General features: G+C 42.6%; 1 pseudogene; it reads right to left on the bottom strand.

Annotated features, from left to right (window-relative positions):
• Window positions 1-840: 840 nt before the first annotated feature.
• LOC102122958 (large ribosomal subunit protein eL29 pseudogene) lies at window positions 841-5825 on the bottom strand (annotated as a pseudogene).
• Window positions 5826-27185: the final 21360 nt, after the last annotated feature.

The following is a 27185-nucleotide window of genomic DNA, read 5'->3' as shown; positions in this document are numbered from 1 at the left end:
AAATGTATCCCAGAACTTTTTTTTTTTTTTTTTTGAGACGGAGTCTCGCTGTGTCTCCCAGACTGGAGTGCAGTGGCACAATCTAGGCTCACTGCAAGCTCCACCTCCCAGGTTCACGCCATTCTCCTGCCTCAGCCTCCTGAGTAGCTGGGACTACAGGTGCCCGCCACCACGCCCAGCTAATTTTTTGTATTTTTAGTAGAGACAGAGTTTCAAGGTGTTAGCCAGGATGGTCTCGATCTCCTGACCTCGTGATCCACCCACCTCAGCCTCCCAAAGTGCTGGGATTACAGGCATGAGCCACCACGCCCAGCCTGTATCCCAGAACTTAAAGTATAATTAAAAAAAAAAAAAAAGAAAACTGAGAAAATGAGAGAAACAAAAGGAAAAAAAGTACAAAATACAAAAAAAAAAAAATCACTCAAGACTTTAAAAGAGCTCAGGAAACTAATTTACATAAAATTAATGTAATTTATTTCAACTTTGCTCGACACAATTGATAAGAATGAAATTCTTCAAACTACAAACTTACACCTCCACCTTTGTTACCGTGGGTTGAAGGACAACAAATCAACTTCTTTCCATTTGTTGTCGAACTTAAAGGAAAACTCAGAGGAATTTCTGGAAGATTGTATGTTTTCCAAGAGATTTTAACCAGGGTTTTTTAAAGTTTTGCACTTTTGTAGATTTGGCAACTACAAACAACTAAACAGGAATGAAACATATTGTCCAAAACCAATGACTTATTTTTTTTTTACAATTTTTTTATCTCACTTTAAACAATCATTATGCAAACCTCGACTTATTGTATGTACAAATAAAATAAGCATACAACACATGTTGTCTTTTTTTTTTCCTGGCTCAGGTTTATTTGCACAAATAGCACAAGAGGACCCCAGCCCCATGCAGATGGCAGCCCGGGTGGGGGCAGGGGTAGCACCAGTCCTGTCCTCACGTTGGCAGACAGAGATATCTACTCTGAAGGCTTTGTAGGGGCCTGGGCACCTTTGAGAGCCTGAGCTGGAACTGAAGCTGGAGCTGCAGCCTGGGCCTTGGTTTGATCCTTGGTCTTGGTCTTTGGCCAGCACAGCCTGAGCCCCTTGGCCATGCGGGCATAACCACACTTCCCAAGCTTGGAGTGGGCAATGTAGGCAAGTTGATTGAGCTTGCGACTGACACCCATTGGGATCTCAGGCTTAACCTCCTTGGGCTTTACGAGGTCCTTGATAGCCTCGGCACCTACACTCACGGCCTTGGCACTGTTGGCCTGCATCTTCTTTAGGCCCTTCTTGTGCTTGGCAAAGCGTATGTTCCTCAGGAACTTGGGGTCCACCCCCTTAAGAGATTTGTATCTTTGTGATCAGGGTTTCTAGATATCATTTCTGTGCCATTTTTAGAACTGGTTGTGTGTGGTGTGGGTCTTGGACTTGGCCATGTCTGCACCTTAAGCCGCGGCTCCTGAAGTGCCTAGAACCAAAAGAGAAAGGGGCCACCCATACATTGCATTTTGATAACAATCTTCTCAACATGTTGTGTGTGTCTCCCAACCCCACTAGTTCGGGTTTCGTCAGGGCTGCCTGCCTGATCTCAAGGCCAATCAGGAAGGAGCAGTGATGGTTTTTGTCCTGAATGCATTGATATCAGCAAATGAAGGTTTTCAGGGCTTTATTGCAGATCACACTCCATTGCTGTTGACAGTTTTTCTTGTTGTTGTTCTTTCTTTTACCCTTTATTTGGTGGAAGGAAATGGAAGATAAGGGTGTGGTGAAAAGATAAATATGATGCTTGAAGATTAGAATCTGACCTTTGTTATGGTCAGGCCCTAGCCCTGTGCAGTTCATGTCATCCACACCACATATGGAAGTCCACTTAGTGAGACAAGCAGACATTCTGCAATGGAGATGGTGAAGCTGGATTTTCATCTCCTAAGGAGAGAGTTGATTTCATTCTTCAGCTTCAGAGAGAAGTGAATCAAAAGATGAAATACAGCCATCACGCCTTCCTCCCCTCCCTACATGTGCTATCTGCACTACAACTATCTTGACTCACCTTTCTCCATTGTTCTCCTTTCCTCTTCTCTTATAGTCAGCCCTTTGCATCCTAATCCTACAAGTAGGGTCCCACCTGCCACACTCAAGAGCCCTATGAAGGTCTGCAGACCGTCAGTTTCCTTGCTTCCTGTCCTAACCTCACACTACATGTTTGTTGGGAATATGGGAAATACCAAAAATAAGATATAATCAAGCTCACCCCTTTGATGGTTAATCAGGAAACCTCACTTGCCACCTATTGGGAACACACTGTAAGCCAATAAAGAGGAACAAATATTTTGAAAGAAAGATGGACATTTAAGTGGGGGGGCTGCAAAAGAAGCCTAATGTTACTCCTCAAAAGACATTGCTACCAGAGCCACATGCATTTCTTTTTTCCTTGCCAAAATATTCAAACCAAGGTTTGTAGAAGAACTTTGAACCCCACACTTTATGTCTGCACTTGGGAGCTGAGTTTAATCTGTACTTTGTTTTTTAATTTATTGAGGAGGAAAAAAGCCTTATCTGTATGCGTCTGTAAAACCAAATGCATGACCTACTTTTTATATTACCTAATTTTGAGATTTTGGTTAATTTCTCAGTCTCTTTAAGTCTCAGTTTCTTATTCAATAAAATACGTGACTTGGACCATTTGTTGCTATGGTTCGCTCTAATTCTAAAATGCCATTCTCACCAAATTTAAATCAACTTCACCAGGGGGACAAAGCACGGCAAATTTATGGAAAATGACAAGTCCTGAGCATAGAACCACATCCCTGAGCTGTGCCCTGGAGGAGAGTTGAGAATGAACACCCACTGAGATTTCCATTGAAATTTAAATGAATGAGAAATAAACATTTGTTTTATATATATGTGTGTGTGTGTGTATGTATACACATATATACATACATATATATATATATATTTTTTTTTTTTTTTTTGAGACAGTCTCTCTCTGTCGCCAGGCTGGAGTGCAGTGGCGCGATCTCAGCTCGCTGCAACCTCCACCTCCCGGGTTCAAGCAATTCTCAGCTTCCAGAGTAGCTGGGACTATAGGCATGCACCACCATGCCCAGCTATTTTTTGTATTTTTAGTAGAGATGGAGTTTCACCATGTTGGCCAGGATGGTCTCCAATCTCTTGACCTCGTGATCCACCTGCCTCAGCCTCCCAAAGTGCTGGGATTACAGGCATGAGCCACTGTGCCCTGCCTGTCATTTTTAAATCTTTATACATTTAGTGGTTTATTTTTTACAACAGCTACTGTTAACTAATGTATTTCTGGACTTCCATTGCCTCATTTAAAAGAATGAGAGGCCGGGCGCGGTGGCTCACGCATGTAATCCCAGCACTTTAGGAGGCTGACGAAGGCGGATCACCTGAGGTCAGGAGTTCAAGACCAGCCTGGCTAACATGGTGAAACCCCGTTTGTACTACAAATACAAAAAGTTAGCCGGGCGTGGTGGCGTGTGCCTGTAATCCCAGCTACTCAGGAGGCTGAGGCAAGAGAATTGCTTGAACCTGGGAGGCAGAGGTTGCAGTGAGCTGAGATGGCGCCATTGCACTCCACCTTGGGCAACAAAAGTGAAACTCTGTCTCAAAAAAAAATGAGAGTAATAATAGCATCTGGGAATGTATTTATGAGGCTGCAATAAAATGACACTTCTGGATCAGCCCAGGTGTGTCTGCAAGAGTGGGTTTGATTTCTCTGTTTCTTCCCTCCACCCAGCTGTAGAGGGAGGAGCAGTAAGCCCTTGTCACCAGGTGGACAGTGATGAGGTTGAGGCCCACAGAGCCCCCCAGTGGATGCTGTTCTTCTGAAGAGTAGCCTACAAACCTGCTTCTCCCAGAGGAAGCTATGTGGAAAGTTGCTTCCCCATGCCACACAGTGGTCTGGGCAGAGGCCATTGGGGTAGATGGTTCACTCCTCCAAGGGCTCAGGAAACCGAATTCCTTCTGCACCCCACCGTCCCACTTGCCTTCCCTGCTTCTCTATGTCCCATTGGCTTCTTCTTGCCCTGAGGACCCACTGCTGTTCTCACGGTAGACCACCGGGTACTTGGAAACTGATGGCCCCTACACAACCATGAAGATCGTGTGCCTCAAGATTCCAGCTTCCGTCTGTCAGCCACAGAGGTGCTTCCTGATGGGGTAGGTGGGCCCTTGCTATTCCTCGGGGGACAGGGCATCCTGAATGCCTGGCACTGTTCCTTCTAAAGCAGCCTACTCTCACAACAGCACACCCTACACCCACCACCTAAGCCACAGAAAGCCCACACAGGGTCATTAGAGAGGACCTGTACATACAATTGCACACAGACAGACAGGAAGCCAGGCAGGCCCTCAGGAAGGCAAGAAGAATCAGGAGGTGAGGAGACTGGAATCACGACCCTGGCTCAGGCAGGTGTGCCTGAGACAGGGTCACAGAGCCCCCGCCTAAAAGCAATGCAAATAAATGTCCTGTCAGGGAAGACACTGTGAGCTCCGTCACAGGTGTGAGTATGAGGGATGAGCAAGTCTCCGAATTCAGCTCACCCTCAGTCACCTGCTCTGTAAACCAAGAACCAGAAAATCCAGCACTGGCCAAGGAGAGGTGCTTCACACCTCCAATCCCAGCACTTTCAGAGGTCAGCGTGGGAGGACCACTTGAGTTCAGGTGTTTGAGACCAGCCTGGGCAACATGGCAACAAAAATTTACAAATTAGCAGAGCTTGGTGGCATGTGCCTGTAGGCCCAGCTACTGGGGAAGGGGAGGACAGAGGATCACTTGATCCTGGGAGTTCAAGGGTGCAGTGAGAGCCTTGTTCATGCCACTGCACTCCAGTCTGAACCACAGAGTGAGAGCCTAGCTCAGGGGGGAGGAGGAGGAGGAGCAGGAGGAGGAGGTGGAGGAGGAGGAGGAGGGAGAAAGAAGGAAAGGAAGAAAGGAAGAAAGGAAGAAAGGAAGGAAGGAAGGAAAGAAGGAAGGAAGGAAGGAAGGAAGGAAGGAAGAAAGAAAGAAAGAAAGAAAGAAAGAAAGAAAGAAAGAAAGAAAGAAAGAAAGAAAGAAAGAAAGAAAGAAAGAAAGAGAGAGAGAGAGAGAAGGAAGGAAGGAAGGAAGGAAGGAAGGAAGGAAGGAAGGAGAAAGAAAGAAAGAAAGAAAGAAAGAAAGAAAGAAAGAAAGAAAGAAAGAAAGAAAGAAAGAAAGAGAGAGAGAAAGAAAAGACCCACCAGCACCTCTTCATTGGTGCTGAGGATAACGTGACAGCTTAAACACGGACCTGCTTCATTTTGGTTATATATGAAAATGGACGGCCTCCAAAACTTCCTTGACTTCACACCATGTCGTCCATATTCTCACCATTTTCCTATCACTCTTCTGAGAGATTTATTGAAAACTGTAACTTACTGGATTTTTCCCATCCTAAGTAGAAAGGAACATACTCAGCTCTCAGCGTCATTTTGGAAAGTTTCATCATCTGCATCACCCGGCGGGCAAAGTTCTTTTTGGCGCTTGCTCCTTTTGGAAGCCTGAGCCATTCCGGGCGGCTTGGCGACCCTGACGGCGCAGGCCACGGAGGGAGCCCCAGCTCGGCGGGACGCGGCGGGCAGATCGGCGCTGCCCTAGGGGGCTCTGGGCTCCTGCCCTCAACGTGGCTCCCTCCAGCCTTCGCCCCCGCGCCTCCCTCTCAGTTCTGCTGGTTGCCCTGCGACGATGCTTGGCTCCTGCCGCAGGCCCCCGAGTCGAGTCTCGTACTCCCCGGCCGGCCCTTGAGCGGCCTCCCCAGCCTGACCGGTGTCCTGCCCGGCGTGAATGGGGGAGGTGCTTCCCACGGCTGGGGGGTCTGGGGACTCCCCGCGCCAGCCCTGCCTGGATGGCGCCCCGCCCCGCCCACCTGCCCATACTTTCTCAGTCCCTGGAAGCCGTGCTCTCCCGGGAAAGTCCCTCTCTGTGTTATCATCCTTCTGTTTTCCCTATCAGTGCTTGTAAACTTTTTGTTTTTGAAGACTCCTTTGAGACTCTGTTAAAGGACAGGAGCCTGCCCCCAGGAATGTCTGTGCACATGGATGCGTGGTTCCAGGAGGTACGGGGTCTAGGTGTTTCTGCAGCTCCGGGCCTGGGGCTGTCCACGCAGGGCCCCGCAGCCCCGGGGGGTCCCGAGAGTGCCTCGGCGCCGGTGTTTCTGTGCTCACAGTGGAGCCCAGACCCGCTCCTGTCAACCTCTCCCCTCTCAGGCCCCGAAGCTGGGGACAAAACCTCCAGGAGAAATAAGGCACAGGACTAGGGGAGGGGAGGGATTAGAAACTGTAATTCAACCTAATATTTGAGGCTTGGCAAGTGTGCCTATGGGATTTCACGAAAACCCCCGAATCTTTTTCATTTCAGAGCAATTAAGCCGACCCCAGCGTCCTGGCTCCAGTAAGCCGCTCAGCTCTCCGTTTTATTGCCTGTTTCCTTCTCCCTTGCCAGCACGAGTTCCCATCCTTGCGCTCAACATTAAAAACCCACACGGCGTCGGTGCCACGGAGGGGCCCCACGAGCAAGTGTGGGGCTGGGGCAGCCGGCCGGGCACATGTGGCTCTCGGGGCCGCGCACAGGCACTGCTTTCGCTCTAATCAGAAACATCCCGCCGTAATTTAATAGTTCCCACCAAGCACAGACACCAAGTCTAGAGATTCTTCCTCCACATTCTTAACCCTTAGAGGAGGTGGGAAGGCCAAAAGAGAGGGGAAATTAATCCCTTACAGTTGCTACGCTGGGATTTTTCACTTGCAGTTTTTTTGCTCTGATGTGAGAGAAAACGATGTGAGCTTTGGAAGCTTTCAGGGAGCAGGAATTTATATTAAAATGCCCTTCCTCGGTTCTGGCAGGGGGTGTGGATGTGGGCGAGCAGTGGAGTCCCTCACTCCCTGGGGAGGGCCAGTCCTGCTAAGAGGCCAGACAGAGCACGTACCGGGGCCACCAGCAAAGCAGTGCACCGATTAAAAGTGTTTGAATCCTGATTTGACACAGCAGTGACGCAGCTGACCTGCTGGTTCTGAGGCCTCCCTCTGGGGCTCCGCTGGCCTGGTGCCTCTGGGGTGTGGATGTCACCGTGGTCGTGGGGGTAGGAGTATGCCTCAGCCTGTCACATTCTCACCTGCAGGTGGAGTGCCATAACTAAGAAAGCCACAAGATTGAAAGCATGAGCTTTGGAAGAAATTTGTCTTCCACTTAGATGTTTTGATTAGTTAGTTTTGATTTAAATTAAGTTTTTCTAAAATTCAGGAGTTACATGTCAACTTTTCCATATCTGTTAAGACCAGCCAGTGACAGCTGTCACACCTCTGTGGCTTGTCTTCCATACCCACAAACTTGTATCCATCTGAGGCCACTGGTGGTCAGCCTTCCTCTGCTGAGTGAGTCACAGGCCCACATGCATGTATGTATACACACACTGCACCTATACACACACTGCACACATACAGCACCCGTGTGTATACACAGCACATGCATACACAAATGGCATGCATACACACACCACACACATACACGGCACACATATACATAGCACATGTGTATACGCACAGCACATGCATACACAGAGGGCACACATGCACACAAACCACATGTGTACACACGCACATGTACACACACACTGTGCATTTCTCTCAGTGAACATTCACCACATGCCTTGGGTGCAGGCAGGATTATGCTGCATGAGATAGGGTCCCCAAACCTGGCTTCACCTTCAAAGCACTGAAGGCATTTTGAAGAGACTCCCTGATCTACCAAATCGAGTGTGGACTTGAGACATTCTTATTTATAAAGGCTCCCAGATTGCTCTGAGGTATAGCTGGGACCCGCAGGCGGACAGCATTCATGTTTGCACCACCTGTTAAGAAGCTCACCCTCAATGCAGTGCCGGTGGAGAGGGGCTGGCGTCTGGCACTCAGGTATGCAGCTTTGCTCTGTGACTCTGATGAGTAGTGGGGCCTGCGGAAAACGGTGGAGCTCTCAGGGTTCCTCTTATCTGCAAAAAGAGGACGATAATGGCATCCTCATTGCAGAGTTTGTGTGCACATGGAATGAGTGAATATTTGAGAAGCATTTGGAACAGTAAGTGGTTTAAGTTGTGAGTGCTAAATAGAAGCGTTACCATTTCCCTTGAGATGTGAGTTGATGGTGTAGACTGGTGGAGGGCCGAGGAAGCCTGCAGCAATGGGAGAGAGGGTCCCACTTGTGGTGACAAGGCTGGGAAGAAACACCATGGCAACGGTTTGCAGGTGAGACTGATGGGGAGATGTGCAAGCTGATGGAAAGTGTAGAGACATGTTCATTTATGAATCGTCCACAGGCCCAGCTAATCAAATTCACATCAAGCAATGTTGTTATCCTTACCAATAGGCCTGACTCTGAGAACTGGTAAGTAACTGAGTGTGTACAGTTCAGGTGAGATGGGGCTTTCTCAGACCACACAGGCCCACTCCCCCTACAGATCCTAAATCTACATATGGCCTAACTCAAGAGCAGTATGAAGGAACATGCACAAGATGACTGGCAGGCCCCTACCACTGCACAAGTGACTGCTGCTCCCTCCACCGATGGAGAAAGAGGCCTGGAAGAGGCCAGCCAGCAGCCTGTAGTCAGGATCTGGGCCACGAATGGAATTCTCGACTACAGACTGAAAGCCCTGGCATGTAGACCAGCCTCCACCCTTTTTCTAATGGAGAAAAGCTCCTTCTCAGATATAAAATATTTGATGTATGTATTCACATGATACATAAATGAATGTGATATTTATTTGCTAATTTATAAACTTGATAATGGGCACAATTTTATAAGAAGCGCATGCTGTTCTACACGGTGGGAGAAGCTGGGTTCAACGGCTCTGAGAACTTCAGCTTGTTAGAGAGACCAGTGTTTTTCTTTGTGCTCAGGAACAGCACTTTGTAGTGAAATGTGTCTTCAATGACAGCATTTAGCGTCCTGTCCCAAATAAGAACATCCTCCCAGTGAAATCCAGGAAACCAAAACAATCATGACAAGAGAATGTGCAACGCCAGATGAATGTGGATCCTACTTTTTTTTTTTATTTTTGTCTTTACTTTCTTTGACATTAAATATTGTGTGAGAAAGAACTCTGACTCCCAGTGAGCCATCTGTCTTTCGTTTCTTTTTGGGTGTGTAGCCACCCGCAATAATCAGCCTAATCCTGAAGTCAGTAACTCTGTTACACAGATAGGGCCCTGATTAGAGGAAAGCGAACCGGGGGCCTCTGGGTTTGCTTCTCCAGGTTCCTTAGAAACTTACAGTTTGGTTCTCATCACTCCCACATTCCTAGCAAATCCAAGGGCAGGTTGCCCAGGGTGGCCGTGGTCTGGGTGCCGGCTTCCCTCAGGCTCCACAGGGATGTGGATGGCCCAGGCTGGTGCCCTGGTGTCCTGGGCTTGCAGAGCCACCACCAGAGAAGCTGCCCCAACCCACCCATCCAGCAGGTTGGAGGGCTGGAGGGGTCTACCTCTGGCAAGGATTGTTCTATGTGGGTGGCTTAAAGTGATTCAACCTTTAGCCTTATGCCTCTGACTCCACCCCCAGCATCCAAGAATTACCCTGAAATGCAATGCCTGACCAAGCTAGCCTCACTTTAATGATGCACATCATCTTTTTCTCTGAAGAATCCCTTGTCACAGTGGTCTCAGGATGGAGGTGACCGCCATCACAGGACCCAAAAAACAGACATTTCCTCAAAAACTCTCATCATCCTAGAACAGATCCAGAAAGGCAGGCACCTGAGGCAGAGCCGGGACATTGATCTCAGGGCCTCCAAGTTGCATCCTCCTCCTTCCCTCCTCAGAGGCACGTCCCCTGCCCTCTCCTGTCTCCCGGGGCCTTCTGCTTCCTAACTCCTCCTCCTCTCTAAATCAAAGCAATGTATTTATCCTGGAACTCGACCCCTTTCCAGCCAGTGTGGTAATTCTCCAGGCATTTGCGTCTTCAGATTTTTATCTCTAATCATTAAATGGAAGCTTTGTGTCTTGTTAAAGGAATGTCTGGTTTGAGGGGAGGATTTTTGGAAAATCCTCCTTACACCTAAAATCACTTCAAGATTTCTGTGTGCCTGGATATGAGAGCCAAGGAAGCTGGAGTGGCACTCCTCTCACCCCAGTCCCTGCCCAGGACTCTCCCAAAGATGGAGAGAGTGGTACTAGATCCACAGTCCCAGATGCCTCTCTTTCCTGCAGCATCGACCTTGGGATGAGGCCAAGGTCGTGGGGAATCATGGGGTACAGGGGGAAGTGGAGGAGGGGCCAGAGCAGGTTCACCAGGCCCGGGAAGACCCAGCTGAAAGAGCAGAGATGAAGGGCTGGGCCTTCTCATACCGCATGTCCATGTGTGAGCCACACATTGTACCAGCAAAGCTAGGGTGACACCAGATCTGAGTGCTAGAGACCTAATGAGATAAGGAAAAACATTTGGAAGATGATTGTAAAAGCCACTGATTATAGTGATTCTGGTTAACTGCTGATCACTCAGGCCTGATTACCATGCTGCACAATAATGACTATGTACATCCTAAAATGTGTGTCAGATTAGCTACATTTTTTTGATTACAGCAGCAAATCCTGCAAATGTATGGCCACTCAGTCTTTATAATTTCCTTCTTCTGCGGCACTATCTACTCAAGCAGCCTGGTTTTGGGCATTTGTCCTAAAATGTATGAAATGAATAAGATAAAATCAAATAAAATAGGGAAAATAGGCACACTGGGCCTGCTTCGAAGGCTCACATGACCAGGCCCCTGCCATGCCTGCCTCCTGGAAGGAAATCACACCTGAGATCAGGCAACAGTGCCATTCTACTCACTCCCTTATCTCCGGCACCCAGAACAGCACTACACACCGGAGGTGCTTCATACACGCTTAATGAGGGAAGTAAACAAATGACTAAAAGTAAAGGCAGAATCAGCGTGGGTGATGTTTTGACAGCTGCACTCTGACACCCCTGACACCCTGAGAGGCTGGAGAATAACACAGTACAGGTAAGCACCTTCCAGTTGGCGACCTGGTTGACACCCTGGCTCCATCCTTAGTTCTTACGACTGTTCACATCATTCACCTGGGGGAGCCTCTGCTTTCTCTCAGGAAAATGGAGATATTAATCACCTCTCAGAATTCATGAGAGGATTATATGTTTTTGGAAAATAACTCCAGGCTGGGTGTGGTGGCTCACACCTGTTAATCCCAGCACTTTGGGAGGCCGAGGCAGGAGGATCACTTGAGGCCAGGAGTTCTAGATAAGCCTGGGCAACATGGTAAGACTATGCCTCTACAAAAAAAATTTTTTAATTAGCCCAGTGTAGTGGTACAACTAGTGGTCCCAGATACTTGGGAGGATCACTTGAGCCCAGGAGTTTGTGGCTGCCGTGAGCAGTGATCATATCACTGCAGTTAAACCTGGGCTACAGAGAAAAACCCCGTCTCAAAAATTAAAACTATAAATAAAACTACTCCATAAATGCTAATGCTAAAGAAACTGCATGCTTTCCTTTGAGACCATTTACATCCATTTAAGTGGAAATTTCTTATTGTGCAGTGCTAGGGTTTGAATGTGTGTCCCCTCAGAAATTCATGTTGAAACTTATCCCCCATGATGGTAGTATTAGGAGGTAGGGGCTTTGGGGAGGTAATTCAGTTATAAGGGCTGCATTGTCATGAATGGGACTAGTATCCTTATAAAACAGGCTTCAAAGAGAAGTCGCCTCCTGCTCTTCCACCCTTTCCATGCTGTGAGGCACAGCAGCAAGGGGTCATCCTGGAGCAGAAAGCTGCTCTCACCAAACACCAAAGCTCATACTTGGCTCATGGACTTCCCAGCCTCTAGAACTAGGGTGTGAAATAAATTTCTCTTCTTTATATGTTACCCAGTCTCGGGTACTTTGTAATAGCCCCACAAAGGGACTAAGATATGGGATATGTGGTGAGCATCTTAGCACCTCTCCTTCTAAGGACCTACCTTAGTAATGGATGGAACCCACAATTGGGCATTGTTTTTCAAAGAGAACTACTAATGTTTTCAGAATTTTGCCTTTCAACTCACCAAACTCCATTGAGGAGAAGAAAATTGCGCCTGCCCTCTATTAAGCGTAGGGGCATTCAGGCTAGTTCCAGCTTTTGTTAGAGCAAAGTGAGTGACATCCTGAAGGCAGCCCTCACTGTGCCCATCCTCAGGAAGCAGCCCCGTCTGTGGGTACAGCAGGGTGCCCTGAGAGAATGTGCTCTGGCCAGAGCCAACCCAGCCGCCGCTTTGTGATGGGAGGCTGAGCACACTGCTTCATCTCTCTGGGCCCTGGTTTCCTCTTCTGCACCTTTTTTTTAAAATACAGTTTACCTCCAAGGTGAGTGCTAAGGACTGAATCGTATCCCCAAAATTCGAATATTGAAGCCTTGACCCCGTCTGTGCGACTATATTTGGAGACAGGGCTTTTAGGAAGTAATGAAAGTTAAATGAGGTCATCAGGGTGGAGTCCTGATAGGGAGAGGCTGGTGGCCTCATACCAAGAGAGACCAGAGCTCGCTTGCTTTCTGCCATAGGAGGACCCAGCAAGAAGGTGGCCACGAGGCAGGAAGAGCCCCCTGCCAGACACCACATCTGTCGGCATCTTGATCTTGGTTGGACTTCTGAGACTCAAAAACTCTGAGAAATAATGTCTGTTGTGTAAGTCACGCAGTTCATGGTATTTTGCTGTGGCAGCCTGAGCTGACTGAGATAGTGAAGATTAAATGAGAACTTCAGGCAAAGCTCCCACCTCAAAGGAGGCTCTCATAAAAGTCAGCTCTCTTTCCTAAGCACAGTACTCTGAGTATGATTCAGCTTTCCCTTGATAAATTAGGATCCTGCAATGCCTCAGAATCATTGTTCTGAATAAGAAATCTCCACACACAGCTATATGAAAGAAACCATAGAAGGTGCTGAAAATACTGGTGATTGCACGCCTCTCAGAAAGCAAATTTCTCTTTCTTTTTCCATTAAATCTCATTCTACCTTTCTGCTATTTGAAACTTTAGTGTAGTAAATGCTAGAGAAAGAAGCTGTGATTCTATTGAGTCAAGGATCTGTTTCAATTAAATGAAAGCTGTATCCTTTGAAACAAGGGTCCACTGAGTGGAGGTACAGCTACCATCCTCCTAGTGAACGTGCTCTCCATCCAGTAGTCCTCTAGTGAAGTTATTGCTGAAATAGCTTTTTGCTCCTCCAGAGGCTTGCCAGAAGCCACGCGATGAGCCAACCAGAGCTTTTCTGTCTGTCCTCTGCCAGCTCTGAGCAGCACTTGACCCAGGCATCCCATCCCCTCTGTGCCCTTCTTCCCCTTCCCTCTGGCCCATGTTCTTCTGAAAAGAACAGGATGAACTAACATCATTAGGAACTAAATCACTGATCCTTCCCAAGGAGTGTGGCACTTCTCTCTGGAAGATTCCCTCTGGGCAATACACCCTCAAGAACAATAAAGGACCCTCCAATTATACATGTCAATCACCAGCCCCCCAGGGCCATAGCTAAGGGTGGGATGGTGCATCATTGACAGCCACCCGTGTGAGGACTCCCGGGCCTCCCTGCCATGCCCACCACCCTCTCCCCACCTACACCAAAGAGAGCCTCTCAGCATTTTGGAGAGGATAACAAAGGGGTTGAGTAGACAGCTTGTAAATCCTTGTCCCACAGGTGGGGTTCTGCCCCATTCCCCAAAATAAAAAGATGACATGGAACAGCTGGCAGCATCCTGGGTGAGCGGCAGCCTGGGGGTAAGAGGCAACCTCCTTGTTTCTAGGACCAAGCTCTGTTTTGGTCCCATGAGGCAGGCAGTTTTCAGCAAGGCGAAGGAAGACACCTTCACTTTACTGAATCGTTTGCGCCAAGCTTCAGATCAGCCTTGTGGGCAACTGAAGTCCCAGTTGCTTTGAGAACTCTGATGGAAGGAGCTGTGTCACTAACCTGTCAAGTCCCAGACATTCTGCCACTCCAAGATAAACCACCAAGATCAGAGGTTCTCTTTTAAATCATACAGTTACCTTGCAGGCAGAGAGCCCTTTGTCCTTGGCCCTTGGTCTTGGATACTTTCTCTGCCATGGAGGCCTCAGTGGTCTGAGACACCAGAGAGGTAAGTTTGATTTGGGCAGGAAGGCACAGGAAGCGTCCAATACCCCACGTGGCCTATCCTCTGGGGTACTGGATACAGTGGCCAGTACCAGAGAGGGGTGCAGGTGATGGGCCACAGGGCAGAGGCAGGAAAGTTCAGGAATGGGGAAGTATTTGCAGAGAGCCAGTTATAGAAACATCTTCCACGAGAGAATGTCCCAGCGGGCCATGTGGTGGTACAGTGTCTATTCACAGGCAAGGAAGCAAACAGCTGACTACACAGCTTTAACTTGGAAAGGAGCGCATTGCTTTATCACTGATATATTAACAAATGCCACCACAAAGATATTTAAAACAAGAATCAGAAACCCAAGCCAGGCTAATGCCTCTGCAAATAACGTAAAAAAACATCATTTAATGAATGGTATTAACTACTACACAGGGTGCAGGGCTTGTCATTCCAAAAGTAAACATTTGCTTATAAAGAAAAGAGTTGGATTGATTGAACCAGTTTTTCGGGCCAGTGCAGAAAAGTAAAAATCTCTTTTATTTTTTCCCCTGTTCTGTTCCATTAGAATGAAATCGTGCAGAAAGCAACGTTTCCGTATGTATGCATGTTTTTAAAAGGTAGGGGAGCTCCAGGTGAACAATTAACCAAATATGATGCCCACTGCAGCAATTCAATGTGTGTGGCATAGAAGGTGAAGTTTCCTTACAGAGCCTCCTAAGGTCTTCACAGGCCATGGTGTGCTGAAGCCTGCCTGCAGCTGCTTGAGACAGCCAATGGTGCACAACCTCTCACAACCCCTCAGTCAGTGACGTTGTGTCGGCAGCTTGAGATCAGCCCTGGTGGGAGTATTTCCACCACAGAAACCAGTAAGCCCTACCAACCAGGGCTTCTCTTCCCCAGAGACCTAACTGTTAAACATTTACCAGCATAGCACTGGAAAAAGTTGTTGCAGAGCAGAAATAGGCAGACGAAGGCCTCTGCCTGTTGGAGTATGGCCCGAGCTAGGAATGGTTTTTGTGTTTTCAGTCATCGGTAGAAACACCCTTGACCAGTATCATCAAACACTGAATGGTTTTGGAAATTAGCTTTTGCTACAGATTTGATCATGTTTCTTAATAAATTCAACTTAAAAGATAAAACAGCACTTAACACTTACAGTGTGATAAACTCATTTTGTCAACAAATAAATATATATATTTAGTTCAAACTGTAGTTGTCGCAGCAATATTTGCACTTCATCACCAAGTGTGAAAAACTGATCTAATTTCAAAATCCATTTAAGCTTTTGGGATCTGGAACAAGATAGTATATACTTTTCTCTACTATCTCCTCTAAATGGAACTAAATAACCCCGCAAATTATAAAACAGACAATGATATTAAAAGGAAGAAGAAGAACTCTAAACCCTGAAAAGGAGAAAGTGAACTAACTAGGGATTTTAAGAGTCAAGGTTCCCTAGGTGTCCTAAGGGGTCAGCCATGACAGGCCTGCAATTCTGACCCCAACAGGCATAGATTAAAAAGCATTTATAGCTTGCTCTTACTAGCAAAAAACAAAACAAAACACCTTGGAAAGGAGAAGCCTAAGAGAGTCCTGATGGGAACCCCCAACTTCTGCTCAGAACCGGGGAACCAGTAGGCCACTTCACCTGCAAGGCCAGCATCAGTAGCACCCTGCATTGCCCTGCCCTCTGCCCAGTTGCATAAGGAGGCCAAGGACCAGCAGCTCCTGAGCTTCTGTACCCCAGTAACAGAAGGTGAGCCAGCAATACAAGGCAACCCAGAGAGGCGCCTTCCATCTCTCCAGGGCAGCACCAACAGAGATTGAAAGGGGCCCCCAGAAGTGCCAGAAGAATGAGTCAGACCAGAAAAGCATTGCAAGCATTTTGAAAACTAAACTGATATGAAACTAGAGCCAATAGCAGGCCACAATGTACATACCAAACTTAAACAGGGTGACTGCCTGCTAAAACAGAAGATTTCAATCAGATGACGGTCTCCTAACATAATAAACAAAATGTCCAGGATGCAATCAAAAATCACATATCACACCAAAAACTGATAGAACACAACTTCAATGAGAAAAGACAATTAACTGATACAAATACAGAGATGAATTAGAAGTTGGAATTATCGGACAAGGATTTTAAACCAGCCATCATAAAAATGTTTTAACAATCAGTTATAAATTATCTCAAAACAAATATGAAATTTCAGCAAAGAAGTTATAAAAAAGAACCAAATAAAAATTACAAACTGAAAAATATAAAAACCAAAATGTTTTTAAAGTACTAGAATTTATTAGTAGAGTAGTGATGATGGATGATACACTCAGTGAACTTGAAGATAAACCAATAGAATTTATTCAGTATGAACAGCAGAGAGAAAACAGACTTTAAAACCAAGGTCGGCCGGGCGCGATGGCTCAAGCCTGTAATCCCAGGACTTTGGGAGGCCGAGACGGGCGGATCACAGGTCAGGAGATCGAGACCATCCTGGCTAACATGGTTTACGGTGAAACCCCGTCTCTACTAAAAAAAATACAAAAAACTAGGCGGGCGCCTGTAGTCCCAGCTACTCGAGAGGCTGAGGCAGCGTAAACCCAGGAGGCAGAGCTTGCAGTGAGCTGAGATGCGGCCACTGCACTCCAGCCCGGGCGACAGAGCGAGTCTCTGTCTCAAAAAAGAAAAAAAAACCAAGGTCTACCATTCATATTATTGAACTCCCCAAGGATAGGACTAAGGAGTATGAGACCAAAAAACTTCCCAAATTTAATAAAATACAGAAGCCTAAAGATTTTAAAAGCTGAGAAAAACCTAAATATGATAAACCAAAACTATACAAAGACACATCATAATCAATTTCTAAAAACCAAAGAGTTAAAAACAATCAAAGAGAAATAATACATAACTTATAAAAGAACAGCAATTCATATGACATCAGATTTCTCATCTGAAACTACGGAGGCCAGAAAGAAGTAATACAACAGTCTTCACATGCTGAAAGAAAAAACCTCTCAACTGTCAATTCTACATGTGGACAAACTATCCTTGATGAATGAACAGGAAATTCTCACACAGAGAAAAACTAAGAAAATTTGTTACTGACTAAGTGAAACTCCCCAAACAGAAAGAAAATGATAACAAAAGAGGGCTGAAAATTTTAGAAAGAAAAAGAACAAAGGAAAGGGTAAAAAATAGAAATATAGTAGACTATCAATTAATGAGTTACTTTAGTAATATTTTATGGCTGAAGCGAAACTTATAACACCATCTGATGTGGTGTTCATTATATGTGCAAGGAATACTTAAGACAATTTATATTTATTTTTTTAATTTTTATTTATTTATTATTATTTTTGAGACAAAGTCTCACTCTGTTGCCAGGCTGGTGGGCACTGGCACCATCTCCGCTCAGTGCAACCTCCGCCTCCCAAGTTTAAGCAATTCTCCTGCCTCAGCCTCCCAAGTAGCTGAGATTACAGGCACACGGCACGACACCCAGTTAATTTTTGTATTTTTAGTAGAGACGGGGTTTCACCATGTTGGCCAGGATGGTCTCAATCTCTTGACCTCGTGATCCACTCACCTTGGCCTCCCAAAGTGCTGGGATTACAGGCGTGAGCCACCGTGCCCAGCGACAATTTATATTTTAAAACTAGGGAGGGTAAAGGGCCTGTGTGGAAGTAAGATCTACACATTACTCAAAGTGATCAAATGTCAACACCAGTAAGCTGTGATAAGTTATGTATGTACATGGTAATATAGAACAAGCAAAAAGCTATACAAAGTAATATACTCAAAAATATTGTGAAGAAATTAAAATGGAATTCTAACAAAAGGTTCAAGTACCACACAGAAAAGCAAGAAATAAAGAAGAGAAAATGAAAAAATAAAAAGAGAACAAACAGAAGAGAAATAATAAAAAGTCAGACCTAAGCCCTACCATATCAATAATTATTTTAAATTCGAATGCCCTAAATACACCAATAAAAGCAAACAGGTTGGCACACAGATTTTAAGAAGACACAACCCAAATATATGCTGTCTACATATAAACTCCCTTAATGCAAACACCATAGGTCGGTTCATAGTAAAAAAGATGAAAAACATATATCATACAGACATACATTTTTTGAGAGCAAAAGTGGATACATTAAAGTAGATGTCAGAGAAAAGAACGTTAAAAAGATGGACATTACATCAATCTACCAAGAATATACAGCAATTCTAAATTTACATGCATCAAATGCCAGAGCTTCAACTAATAGAGCTGAAAGGAGAAATAAACGAATTGTAGTTGAGAGCCTAAACACCTCCCTCTCAGGAACTCAACATCACCATCAACTGAAAGGATTTAATTGACATTTATAGGACATCATCTAGGAATAGCAAAATGCACATTCTTTTTGTTTGTTTATTTTGGTTTTGTTTGTTTGTTTTTAAGACAGTCTCTCACTCCATCACCCAGGCTGGAGTGCAGTGGTGCGATCTCGTGCTAATTTTTGTATTTTTAATAGAAATGGCTAATTTTTGTATTTTTAATAGAAATGGGTTTCACCATGTTGGCCAGGCTGGTCTTGAACTCCTGACCTCAAAAGATCTGCCTCGGCCTCTCAAAGTGCTGGGACTACAGGTGTAAACCACCATTCCCAGCCAAAATGCACATTCTTTTAAAGTGCCCATATAATGTTATTAAGAATGTTGGGTCATAAAACAAATCTTACCAAATGTAAAATAATTGAGTCATACAGAGTGCATTCTGTTACCATGATAAAATAAGACTAGAAACAAATAATGGAAAGATAAAAGGAAAATTCCCAAACACTTGGAAATTAAATAACACACTTTTATATAATCCATGAATCAAAGAAGGGGTCCATAAGAAATTTTTAAAAGCAGTACAACTGAATGAAAATTAAAAGACAACATATCAAAATGTTGGAGATTGAGCTTAAGTAGTATTGAGAGGGAAACTTATAGCCCCAAATCCTTGTAATGAAATGGAAAGATCTCAAATCAAAAATCTAAGTTGAACTTAAATTGAAATCTCATGAAATAGGAAAAAGCAAGGCAAAATATATCAAAAGCAAGCAAAAGTAAATAAAAAATAAATATAAAACAGAAGTTAATGAAATTGAAAGCAGAAAAACAATAGAGGAAATTAATGGAGAAGAATGATTCTTCAGGGAAAAATTAGTGAAAATGACAAACCTCTAAGCAATTTGACAAAGATAAAAAGAGAAGACACAAATCACCAATATCAGGAATAAAACAAACGAAATTACAAATGATTCTGTATAACAAGTATATTGTTATACAAAATGATTCCAGTATAACAAGGAAATACCACTAACTTTATACTTATAAATTAAACAACTTAGAAGAAATCACCAATTCCTGGGAAACTCTAACTACCAAAACTCAGCCAAGATGAAACAGATAGCTTAAATCGTCCTAAAATTATTAAATTGAATGTGTAATTTAAAAGTTTCCCAAACAGACATCTCTGGGCCCAGATTATTAAGAAAATTTAACAACAATTTTACGCAAACTCTTCCAGAGAATAGAAGAGAAGGAAACACTTCTGAAATCATGCTATGAACAACTCTACACATATAAATTTAACAACAGAGATGCAATGTACAATTTTTTTAAACAGTACAAACTAACTGCAGTTCACCCAGTAAGAAACAGATAATTTTATTACCTCTATATTTAGGAACTTGAATTTGTAATTTTTAAAACTTTCCAGAAATAGGCATTTCTCAATAGATAGTTTCCCTCAAGAGTTCTATCAAATGTTCGAAGAACACCAGTATGCATAATCCCCTCCAGAAAATAAGAGGGAGTACTTCCCAACTCACTTATAACAATACTATTGTGCTGATACTAAAACCAGACACAGTACAAAAAAGAAAACATTGACCAATATCTCATGAATATAGATGGAAGCATTCTTAATCAGATATTAGTAAATAAAATTCAATAAATACAAAATACGTGCACAATGACTAAGTGAGGTTTATCCCAGGAATGCAAGACTGGTTCATTATTCAAAAACCAATCAATGTAATCTACCATATTAACAGGAAAAAAATTATATGCTCATATCAGTTGATGCAGAATGACAAAACTCAACACCAATTCATAATTTTTAAAACTTTTAGTACATTAGGAAAAGAAGGGAAATTCCTCAACCTCTTAAAGAGCATCTACAAAAATATTATGGCTAACATTATTTTTAATAGTGGAAACTGAATGTTTTTCCTCTAAGATTGGGAGCAATGCAAGGATGTCTCAGCATTCTTGTTTAACATAGTTCTAGAAGTACTAAGCAGGTGCAATAAGGAGCCAAAGGGCGGGGGGGGGGGGGGGGGAAGATGCACAGACCAGAAAGAAATAAAACTGTCTCTACTTGCAGATGACATGATTGTCTATGTAGATATCTTAAGATGTGTTTTTAAAAACTCATAGAACCAATAAATGAGTTCAGTAAGATTGCAGGATACGCCCACAAGAGAAAGCAGGAAAGATCTAAAATTGACACCCTAACATCACAATTAAAAGAACTAGAGAAGCAAGAGCAAACACATTCAAAAGCTAGCAGAAGGTAAGAAATAACTAAGATCAGAGCAGAACTGAAGGAGATAGAGACACAAAAAACCCTCCAAAAAATCAATGAATCCAGGAGCTGGTTTTTTGCAAAGATCAACAAAACTGATAGACCGCTAGCAAGACTAACAAAGAAGAAAAGAGAGAAGAATCAAATAGATGCAATAAAAGACGATAAAGGGGATATCACCACCGACTCCACAGAAATACAAACTACCATCAGAGAATACTATGAAGACCTCTACGCAAATAAACTAGAAAACCTAGAAGAAATGGATAACTTCCTGGACACTTACACTCTCCCAAGACTAAACCAGGAAGAAGTTGAATCCCTGAATAGACCAATAGCAGGCTCTGAAATTGAGGCAATAATTAATAGTCTACCAACCAAAAAAAGTCCAGGACCAGACAGATTCACAGCCAAATTCTACCAGAGGTACAAGGAGGACTCGGTACCATTCCTTCTGAAACTATTCCAAACAATAGAAAAAGAGGGAATCCTCCCGAACTCATTTTACGAGGTCAACATCATGATACCAAAGCCTGATACCAAAGCCTGACAGAGATACAACAAAAAAAGACCAATATCCCTGATGAACATCGATGCAAAAATCCTCAATAAAATACTGGCAAACCAAATCCAGCAGCACATCAAAAAGCTTATCCACCATGATCAAGTGGGCTTCATCCCTGGGATGCAAGGCTGGCTCAACATACACAAATCAATAAGCATAATCCAGCATATAAACAGAACCAAAGACAAAAACCACATGATTATCTCAATAGATGCAGAAAAGGCCTTTGACAAAATTCAACAGCACTTCATGCTAAAAACTCTCAATAAATTCGGTATTGATGCAATGTATCTCAAAATAATAAGAGCTATTTATGACAAACCCACAGCCAATATCATATGAATGGGCAAAAACTGGAAGCATTCTCTTTAAAACCTGGCACAAGACAGGGATGACCTCTCTCACCACTCCTATTCAACATAGTGTTGGAAGTTCTGGCTAGGGCAATCAGGCAAGAGAAAGAAATAAAGGGTATTCAGTTAGGAAAAGAAGAAGTCAAATTGTCCCTGTTTGCACATGACACGATTGTATATTTAGAAAATCCCATTGTCTCAGTCCAAAATCTCCTTAAGCTGATAAGCAACTTCAGCAAAGTCTCAGGATACAAAATCAATGTGCAAAAATCACAAGCATTCTTATACACCAGTAACAGACAAACAGAGAGCCAAATCATGAATGAACTCCCATTCATAATAGCTTCAAAGAGAATAAAATACCTAGGAATCCAACTTACAAGGGATGTGAAGGACCTCTTCAAGGAGTACTACAAACCAGTGCTCAGTGAAATAAAAGAGGACACAAACAAATGGAAGAACATACCATGCTCATGGATAGGAAGAATCAATATTGTGAAAATGGCCATACTGCCCAAGGTAATTTATAGATTCAATGCCATCGCCATTAAGCTGCCAATGACTTTCTTCACAGAATTGGAAAAAACTGCTTTAAAGTTCATATGGAACCAAAAAGGAGCCCTCATTGCCAAGACAATCCTAAGCCAAAAGAACAAAGCTGGAGGCATCACGCTACCTGACTTCAAACTATACTACAAGGCTAAAGTAACCAAAACATCATGGTACTGGTACCAAAACAGAGATATAGACCAATGGAACAGAACAGAGTCCTCAGAAATAATACCACACATCTACAGCCATCTGATCTTTGACAAACCTGACAAAAACAAGAAATGGGGAAAGGATTCCCTATTTAATAAATGGTGCTGGGAAAATTGGCTAGCCATAAGTAGAAAGCTGAAATTGGATCCTTTCCTTACTCCTTATACGAAAAGTAATTCAAGATGGATTAGAGACTTAAATGTTAGACCTAAAACCATAAAAACCCTAGAAGAATACCTAGGTAATACCATTCAGCACATAGGCATGGGCAAGGGCTTCATGTCTAAAACACCAAAAGCAATGGCAACAAAAGCCATAATTAACAAATGGGATCTAATTAAATTAAAGAGCTTCTGCACAGCAAAAGAAACTACCATCAGAGTGAACAGGCAACCTACAGAATGGGAGAAAATTTTTGCAATCTACTCATCTGACAAAGGGCTAATATCCAGAACCTACAAAGAACTCAATCAAATTTACAAGAAAAAAAAAAAACAAACAACCACATCAAAAAGTGGGCAAAGGAAAAGAACAGACATTTCTCAAAAGAAGACATTCATACAGCCAACAGACACATGAAAAAATGCTCATCATCACTGGCCATCAGAGAAATGCAAATCAAAACCACAATGAGATACCATCTCACGCCAGTTAGAATGGCAATCATTAAAAAATCAGGAAACAACAGGTGCTGGAGAGGATGTGGAGAAATAGGAACACTTTTACACTGTTGGTGGGACTGTAAACTAGTTCAACCATTGTGGAAGACAGTGTGGCAATTCCTCAAGGATCTAGAACTAGAAATACCATTTGACCCAGCCATCCCATTACTGGGTATATACCCAAAGGATTGTAAGTCATGCTGCTATAAAGACACATACACACGTATGTTTATTGCGACACTATTCACAATAGCAAAGACTTGGAATCAACGCAAATGTCTATCAGTGACAGACTAGATTAGGAAAATGTGGCACATATACACCATGGAATACTATGCAGCCATAAAAAAGGATGAGTTCATGTCCTTTGTAGGGACATGGATGCAGCTGGAAACCATCATTCTCAGTAAACTATTGCAAGAACAGAAAACCAAATATTGCATGTTCTCACTCATAGGTGGGAATTGAACAATGAGATCACTTGGACACAGGAAGTGGAACATCACACACCGGGTCCTATTGTGGGGAGGGGGTAGGGAGGAGGGATAGCATTAGGAGATATACCTAATATAAATGACGAGTTAATGGGTGCAGCACACCTACATGGCACATGTATACATATGTAACAAACCTGCACATTGTGCACATGTACCCTAGAACTTAAATTACAATTAAGAAAAAAAAACAAAAAAGATTGCAGGATACAAAATCAACACACAAAAATCAACTGCACTTCTATCTACTGAAAACAAATGGAAACCAAAATTTAATCTCTTCAAAGAAAATTAAATTCTTGGCTATAACTCTAACAAAACATGTATAAGCCATATGATAAAAATTACAAAATGCTAATGAAGGAAATCAAAGTCATAAATTTTTTTGATAGACATACCATGGGCATGGATTAGGAGACAACACAGCAAACATATCAATTCTCCCTAAATTTATAGGCTGAGCTAATGAAATTCCTATCAAAAGCTTGAAAAGATTTGTTATCAACATAGAAAAATGTATACGGACAGAGAGAGGTCCAAAAAGAGCCAAATCCATGTTGAAAAAGTAGGATAAAGTGGGAGAAATTACTAGGCTTACTATATAGCTAAAGTAATCAAGACTACATGATATTGGTGGAGGGATAGATAGACAGATAGATCAGTACAACAGAATAAAAAATCCAGAAGGAGATTTACATACATATATGCCCAATTAACTTCTGACAAAGGAGCAAAATAGTTCAACAGAGGAGGGAAAGCCTTTTCAAAAGTAGTGCTGGAGGAATTTGACATCCACAGGCAAACAAAATGTGAACCTCAACCTAAACAGAATACTTTACAAAAAAATCAACTCAATATGGATCATAGACTTAAATGTAAACAGTAAAACCATGAAACTTCTAGGAGGAAGTCTTTGGGACCAGGCACTAGGCAAAGATATCTTAGACTTACACACGGTAAAATCCATAAAAGAAAAATATGATAAATTGGACCTCAGCAAAATTATTACATTGAATGTATAATTTAAAAGTTTCCCAAAGAGACATCTCTGGGCCCAGATTATTAAGAAAACTTAACAACAATTTTACACAAACTCTTTCAGAAAATAGAAGAGAAGGAAACACTTCTGAAATCATGCACTTGCATTTTCATAGCAAAATTTCATTTTTTGCTCTGCAAAAGACCCTGTTAAAAAGGATGTAAAGACAAGCTACAAGATAGGATAAAATTTTTATAAACCGTATATCCCACAAAGGACTTGTAGCTAGGCTATCTAAAGAACTCTCAAATCTCAACTTAAAAAAAATGTATCTATATTAGTAAAGGAGCAAAAGACACTAAGAGATATCTCTCTGAAAAGGACATAGAGATGACAAAGAAGCACATGAAAAAAATGTCATCATCATTACCCACTATGGAAATGTACGTGAAAACCACAAGGAGCTATCACCACACGTCTATCAGAATAGCTAAAATTCAAATGATGCAATATCAAATGTGCAAGAAAACATACGGAGAAACTGGAATGTTTGTGGGAATGTAAAATGGTATAGCCCTCTGGGAAATACTTTGGCAATTTCTTTTAAACATAAAAGTTAACTTACCTTATGACTAATAATTGTACTCTTGGGCATTTCAGAACAATGAAAATTTATTTTCTCACAGAAATTTAAGCATGAATATTCATAGCAGCTTTATTCATAAAAGTGCAAAACTCACAACTACCAAATATCCTTCAATGGGTGAATAGTTCAATAAGCTCTGGGACATCCAGACAGTGGAATACTACTACTCAACAATTTGAAAAAACTATTGATTCTCACAACAATTTTTATGAACCTCAAGGAAAGCTGATCTCAAAAGTATAAATACTGCATGATTCTATTTATATAATGTTTGTGAAATAATCCAGTTATAGAGATGGGGAATAGGTTATTGGTTATGGATAGAGATGGAAGCATAGGTGTGGCTATAAACAGGTAACATGAGAGAACCTTGTAGTGATGGTATCTTGATTGCAGTCATGGTTACATGAAGCATGAAGTTACACATGTGATAAAATTGCATAGAACTACACACACATATCCACCAATACTATAGCTAGTGAAATCCCAATAAGTTCCATGGATGGAACCAACATCAATTTCCTGGCTGATATTGTAGCATATTTACACAAAATAATAACATGGGGGGAAGCTGGGTGAAGGGTACTCTGGACCTCCCTGTACACTTCCATGCAACTTCCTGTGAACCTATAATTATTTCATAATAAAAAGCTATGTTTTAAAAAGACATATAAAGGTAATGGGATAGATCATTTCCACATTCAGATGTGCAAAGAAAAGAGTGCCACATTTTTTTTTTCTTTTTTTTTTTTTTTTTTTTTTTGGTAACTGATTTGATCTTGCTCTCAAGTCCTACACTGCTGGACATCAAGAGAAAAATATTAAATTTTCTAAATAAAGTATTTAGATTTTTTCTGGTTTATAAGAATAGTCATACAAAGTCCATATTTTTTAGAGATGAACACTGAATTACGTAGAAATTAAAGCGATTTAATATCTGAGATTTGCTCCAAAATGCTTTTTTGTTTGTTTTGTTTGTTTGTTTGTTTTGTTTGTTTGTTTTGAGACAGAGCCTCCCTCTGTCACCCAGACTGGAATTCTGTGGCATGATCTCGGCTCACTGCAACCTCCACCTCCCAGGTTCAAGCAGTTCTCCTGCCTCACCCTCCCAAATAGCTGAGATTACAGGCACCTGCCACCACGCCCAGCTAATTTTTGTATTTTTAGTAGAGAGGGAGTTTCGCCATGTTGGCCAGGCTGGTCTCGAACTCCTGACCTCAAGTGATCCTCCCACCTCAGCCTCCCAAAGTGCTGGGATTATAGGCGTGAACCACCACACTCAGCCTCCCAAATGTTTTTAAGAGAAAAGGAAAAAGAAATAGAAGAGGAAATGACAGGTGAAGTGAACATGACAAAATCTAGATAATTCTAGAATGTAGCTACATGTGGATTATTAGACTATTAATTTTTTGTATGATGTTGAAAATATTCATTCAATAATTTTCTTTTTGAAAAATCAATTAAACTGTGCAGTTGAAGAGCCTCCACTTAACCTTCAATAGGAACTATTAAATCTGGAGTATCATGACATACTAAAAGCACCTATCAAGAGAAGAATCTCATCAAATTCTAGATGTGCCTTCCAAGTGATGATATCCTCAGTTAAAATCACATGCTCATGAGTTAATGTCAGTATTGGCAGCAGCTAGTTGTGTGAAACAGCATTTTCAAAGGTGAAATATGTAATATCTCCTTCCAGATCAGCATTAAGAGATGAACATTTGTCTTTGATTTTGATGACAGAGAACACAAACTTTGAACTCTAAGTGAAATATTATTTCTCCCATAAAGAATTCCATTCTTCTCATTAGGAGACCTATATTACAAAACACTGTACACAATTACTATGTTTTGAATTTTGTCAACAAAAAATTTGTAGGGATTTGTTTTCTCTCTTGTTACCTAAGTACCTACCTACATTATGTCTTCAATATTGCCTCTTGGCTCACAAAGCCTGAAATATT

This window comes from Macaca fascicularis, chromosome 8 (assembly GCF_037993035.2).
Source record: "Macaca fascicularis isolate 582-1 chromosome 8, T2T-MFA8v1.1".
Lineage (NCBI taxonomy): Eukaryota > Metazoa > Chordata > Mammalia > Primates > Cercopithecidae > Macaca > Macaca fascicularis.
Note: the sequence above shows the minus strand (reverse complement) of the source record. Positions and strands in the feature narration are given on the sequence as shown.